Source organism: Apteryx rowi, unplaced genomic scaffold (genome assembly GCF_003343035.1).
Source record: "Apteryx rowi isolate R43461 unplaced genomic scaffold, aptRow1 scaffold_1329, whole genome shotgun sequence".
In the NCBI taxonomy this organism is placed as follows: domain Eukaryota; kingdom Metazoa; phylum Chordata; class Aves; order Apterygiformes; family Apterygidae; genus Apteryx; species Apteryx rowi.
Genome location: NW_020447563.1, coordinates 47,297 through 53,296, shown reverse-complemented (window position 1 = coordinate 53,296; position 6,000 = coordinate 47,297). Strand labels below are relative to the sequence as shown.

At 40.6% G+C, this 6,000-nt stretch overlaps 1 protein-coding gene across 3 annotated transcripts in view; it reads left to right on the top strand.

Annotated features, from left to right (window-relative positions):
- The window catches only part of OSBPL1A (oxysterol binding protein like 1A), a 58,431-nt gene that overhangs the window by 13,107 nt on the left and 39,324 nt on the right, over positions 1-6,000 (top strand). The window contains exon 1 of one of the 3 annotated variants that reach the window (XM_026056765.1): positions 36-115. The exons of 1 other annotated variant lie outside the window; for it this stretch is intronic. The gene's annotated coding sequence lies outside the window, so the exon portion shown is untranslated. Of the gene's footprint in view, positions 1-35; positions 116-6,000 lie in introns of those variants that run through there. One more of the 3 variants, XM_026056766.1, reaches the window with a different exon arrangement.

Here is a 6,000-nt window from a genome sequence, read left to right as displayed (position 1 = left end):
GGGGCGGGGGGATCGGCGTGCGGCCGCGGCGCGGTGCAAGGTGACGGGGCCGCCGTGCCCGGCTCTGCGGGCGGCGAGGTCTGGGAGCGGCTGCCCTCCAAAAAGCGGGTCCGCGGTATGTAGCGTGCACGGGGCGCGGCTGGCTCGGCGCCTTCTCCTCTTATTGTATTTTTTTATTATTTTCCGTCTTGACGTTGGGATGAGCTGTTCTGTGTCAAGCGCAGAAGCGGCACATGAGCCCGATTACTTTTGTGCAGAGCCGGGAGGGAAACACGGACATAATTCAGCTGCTTTAATGCGAGCGTTTATCGAGGCGTTAGTGTCGGAGCTAGTGTAACTTGAAGCGTTTTTCTGCAGTGACTTTGGCACAAGGTTAGTAAGTATTGTTTTGAGAGCAGGACTTCCCTTGCGCTATTTCGAGCAGATGTTGGAACCTGCCTTCGAAAAGCAGTTTGATCCTGGTATTTTTATATTCTCTGGTATTTTTATATTATGGTAGCAGAAATTTAAGTTGAGCATCTGACTTAATCTGTCTTTGCACGCTGTTATTTTTGCCGGACTTCCTGGATAAGTTTAAAATCTGTTCTTAATATTTGAGCACAGAACCTGAAAGGAAAGGTGTTTTTTTTAAAATCTGATTTTTTTTTTCTTTTTGGAGGGTTGTTTGTTCGTTAGCCAATGCTAGATAAGCATGCTGATGAGTAACTTGACTCTCCTAAGTTTCACTTTTACCATCAAAGACTATATTTAACAGCAAGTGCCACATCTTACTGCATGACTTGAGAACAAATAGCGGTGGTAAGCTGACTTCATTTGCGGTCTGCTGTTGGCTCAAACATTCCTCCCTTGTTTGTGGGTGTTGTCATTCTTTCTTTTTTTTTCTTCAAAAGGGGATTTGTTTGYAAGCTGACAACCTCAAGCCAATGAGATAAGGGATTCAGAAAGGACGGATTTCTTCGTCTCAATTTAAATGAGTTGTATCTACACCTAGGTAGAACTCGTGACAACAAATCAAACTTACCGTTTTTTGCAGGAGCTCTGTGGTCAAAAAACTGTAGGTCATTGAATTAGTTACCTTTAGCATGGCGTAACATGCTGTCTTTTGTATGTATAAGTGACGTAAAGTAATGTAAATAAGAAATGTGCATGCAGTTCAGCTAGCAAATGTTAATGACGATGTAGAAGTTCGGTGTACTGCTTCAGTTTATTTCACATTTCTTGAATATCTTGGGGACATAATTGAATGCTTGAGGGTTAGGTGTGTTTGCACATGTTCTTGTAAATAAACATATGCATAGTCTTTAGGATGAAAATAATTGCCTTTAATACTTGTCTGCTATGTGGCCTGGGAGATGTGTATGAGCGTGGTGTTATTGCTTAGATCTGCTGCCTTACTGGATTGTGAATGAAGAAGATGCCTGTAAGCTGTGTCCAGGTGACTTCTTAATGAGATTTTTGTATCAACTGCCTTGGGTAGGGATGAGGGGAGTAGTAATGACACTCTCTGCAGTCGAGGGAGAACTATTGATGTGGGCACCCTGAGCAAGTCTGTCTGGAATCGATCAGCAGTCCCTTTCCTGCCTGCCACCTGGCAAAGCACACTCATCTACATTAACCTTTGGTCATTAACCAAGGTCTTAAGAGCCCTTGGAGTGTGGGAGGGGTGAGAGGGATCAAGTGAAATTAGGGAAACTAAGAAAGTAGCTAATTTTGTGACTTCTGAGATATGACTGGAGAAAGGATAGTGTCTTTCCTGGCCGTTGTGTTGGACCTAGAACTGCAGAGGTCCTTAGCCCCTATAAGCAGAGAAACGCAGGCACTGGTTTTGTGACCTTTTCTCCTTGCACTCAGATACAGGTGAAAGTCCTATTTTTTTGCTTCCTTTCAATCGCTGGAGCACAGCAAAGTGATCCTGTGCGATTGATACGTTGTCCATTCTGCTCTGTGGCTCTTGCTGAAAGTAATGGAAACTAAGGCAAGAATCTCAGGGTGCCGGGGCCAGTAGGCAGTATCACAAACAACTGAGACACTGTGTCTATTCAGCTTTTAAACCTGGAGGGAGGAGAGGAGTTTTCAGACAATTCGTAATTGCACTGGGCACATAGTAAGAGGTATCTGGTGTTGAGGGATTCAAATTAAGGTGTGTCTATTTCAAGAAAATATCGGCCATCCAATCTCTAACTTGCTCGGCCCTGTTTTTTTCCTCCCTGCCAAGTCTAAGTATTCTTTTGCTAGAAATACGGTATCTAGTGTAGATTAAATCCTGTTCCAAAGTAACAAGTTAATTCGAAGATTCTCTATGTTAAAACAAGTGTCCAGATAAAGAATGATTTTATTTATCCCTCATACAGGAGAGCACAGGATATAATGCATTGTGGAATGATGTGTAGGCATGGAATACAATAGAACAAAGCTATTGAAAAAGAAGTGTTTTGGCAGATTATTTCTGTCCTTACTTGAATGCCAAATATTCTAGTCGTGCCTTGATGATTCTTGCTGTACTGATTTTTGGGCGCTTTACATACATATGTCATTCTTCTGCAAGTTCTAAAGGTGAGATGGACAAATCAGAGCAACTTGATAGTGAAATCTGTCCCGATGGCATAGTGTTCTTCCTTTGGAAGCATTTTCTTTCTTGCACTTTACTGCAGCTTTGCAGGCAGAAAGCAAACTATAGGTCTGTGAAGACAGTGGCCTTGTCAATGTTACGTAAAGGAAGCAGCTCAGTGAGTCCAAAGTATCCCAGGGACAGGGGAGTTAGAGCATAACTGTTTTCAGAGACTTTCCTAGAGCAGCCAAGACTGAGTTAGATCATCAGAGTGGGCAGAGAAGCTAAGCAGCAGCCCAGACAGAAGCTTGTTAAAATAACAAATATTGGTGTTCCATTCAGGGAGAAGGTAAGTAACTGTTATTGCTTCTCTTTTCTGAAAGGGCACTATGTGTATTGACAGAACACTTAAATTTCAAAGCAAGTGATAAGGTCGGTGGTGGAGTGCTGTACACAAAAGGCTTCTGGGCTGCAGAGAGTGCTGACTGACAGCAGGACACCCAGGTGTTACTATAGGACAAAAGATGAGTGGTACTTGTCTTTGTAGTGCAGCAGGGGTACTGTTCTGGTATCAGTCTCAACATTTTTTTCCTCAAGAATGCGCGCTTCAAAAGTTAACCTTTTCTTTGTAGCAAATGATGTGTTTGAATATAATTTACTGGCAAAGTAGCTTATTGACTTGTAGTGATAGTGGAACTCTTGCTGACTTTCAGCTCTACAAGCCTGTGCAAAAGCTTATCACACAACTTGTCTGAAGGTATTCGCCATTCAGTGTTATATTGCCCAACTCAAAGCATGCTGCTAACCTGTTTTTGCACTTTCTAGAGTGCATTAATGCTTGTTCAAAGCTTGTAGATTTTATGTGCACACTTATTTGGTGGTTGTTAAATTGGAATTAGTTCATGGCCCTCTGGAGAAACATGGTGTAAAAAGCATGTTACTTTATAGTGAAACCTCTTCTGTCTATGCCTCTGCAGCGCCAACTGTGAGGCTTACTTATAAGGTCTTGTTTGCAAATTGTTTGGGGATTTTTTTTTAATGCAAAAACATGGAGAAAAGGAACTTAGTTAAGGTTGTAGGAAGGAAAGCAAGCAACAATCAAGTTTAGTGGAATAGAATGTGATGTAGTAAGCTTTTTAAATAGAAATTATTCAGTCTGTGTTCTATGAATGTATTTGAAAAATGGTGCTGCTCTTCTGTGTGTGAGGAAGCTGATAGCTGGGAACAAAAAGAGAAATACATAAAATGGAAATTCTTTGCATGTGTTCTTGCTTTTTGTTCTTACTGCTATGAGGATATTGTTTGTTTTCCTCTTCTCCATGCCTGGAAAACAAACTGGAATGAGGAGGGTACACATTTTTATCCTTCTAGTTTCATCATGATTTCATAATGGCATATAAAGCTGGTCAGCTTGTTTTTAATTTGCTGGCCTAACGGGTATCTGACATGTTTTGGAGGAACAGATGAGAAACAGTTCTGAAACTTGTTARCTCTCAGTCAGCCAGTGTGTATTCTCAGCTGAAGACTGATACTATTTCAGAAAAAAATGAAGCAACAGAAAATAGGATTTAAGGCTGAATCTCTGTGCATAGCCCCCTACCTATTGCTGTTATGATGATCTGTGCACAAGTGTGTGAGGTACATGACTGCAAGTAGGGCTGAGTGTTCTGCTTTTTTTCTTTTGTTTTTGTCTCTCTTTCTACTGCGTAAAACATCAGAATGCTATTTAGGTGCTGGACTGGGTGACTGTAGTCAAATATGTTTAGTAATTCTCTGGAGATTTACTCTCCTCCTTGACCTTTCCTTCTTGAAACTTCTGTTTTTTATAGTACCATTTTTCTTGTAAGGCTGATAAAACTGGCTTAATAGAATAAGAGTTAAAAATCTATATCTCCACAACTGAAAAATTAATTTCACTGGGCCTGTCCACTGTTCTATATTAACACTTGTGTTTCTGAGGGAGATAGGATATTTAACTTGTACATTTTGCATGAAGTTGTTTGGAAAGCATCATCACTGAGTGGTATGAGTAACTTAAAGTTTTGTATCATTGAACTGCTATCAAATCCTATCAAGTTTGCCAGTATGGTGGGATTTTTGCTTTGTTTTACCTGGCCTCTTAAAATGTTGATGATTCAGAGTTAAGGTCTCTTGTATTGTGGCCCTTGTCCTGCTGTAATAAACTGTCCATGTGCAACTTTGCAGCTTTTCCTTGAATAAACGAGATTGGTTGAATCTAACTTTACTTCTGTCCTGTTCTTTGCTGTGTTTTTAGATTGTGTGTTTTAGTCATTTGTGGTTCCTTGGAGTATATGGGTCTTCGGCTGTGAAGAGGAAAACGGATGATCTCTTATCTAGGGTGTAGTAGCTGTGTGTGTCTCTTTTGGTTGTTGTGGTACTTAAATTTTACCTGGCCACAGTCAAGGCTTTTCAATCAGAACTACTTTTTTCACTTGTTTATTCAATGATTCCTCTGAACTGATAGCATTTTCATAACAGAGGTAAGCCTTTGTGGAATTTGACCTCTTGTCTGATTTTTCATCTTGTGAACTGAGCGTGTACTTGTTGACCTTCCTCTCTCCCAGACTGCCAATGACTTTGAAAGCTTTTCTGTTTTTAATATTAATATTCAGACTTGCATTGTCTGAATATTGTTGTGTTGTATCTGTCTTGTGCAGTGCAGAAATGCATTTGTGTAATGCTGACTGCTGAGTCATCGGGGTTATCATTAGAATTGGTAAATGGACTGTGCAAAAGTGTTTATGTACTGAAAATAAATCACTGCCACTGTAGTTTTCCTTGAAAGTACACACCAGGTCAGATTGTCAGTGAATGCTCATAATCTGTTTCTCCAAAGAAAACTTGTACTGTTCTTAAAATCGTCCCCTTTTAAATGCTTCAGTAATAGACCTGAAAAAGAAGCATGTTCGGTGTTGCGCACAGATGGGCAATGCAGGCATATGCTCACCTGAGGATAGCTGATAAGTGCACACAAAGCAAATGATGCTCAATTTATAGTAAAAAGCTTGAGAGYTGAAGGTTGCTGCAAAGGAGTGGTAAGATACAGGGCCTCTTATGAACAAAGCATATCCATTTGTTCTGAATATCCTGAACAGTCCAGTGCCAAGAGGACCTCTAGCTTTTGATGCAAGGATGGTCTTCATTTAGATGTCTGTTATCTTTATAGGATGCCTTTGAGAGTGACAACTGTGATGGCATGTTTAATTTGCTCTCGTAGTTAAGTCAATTGGAAGGTAAATGTGGATTCAGTCGCTGGTATTAGACAGGAACGTTTTCCCTCCTCTCATACTTGTCACTACTACAGTATTAATATTAAAACTCAGACGTCAATGCAATAACTCTTGGATCCATGGATAGACTGGGAGACTTTATYAGAATGGCTTTAAAGTATGCTTATTTGAAGGAAGTCCATAGCCTGCATGATAATGTAG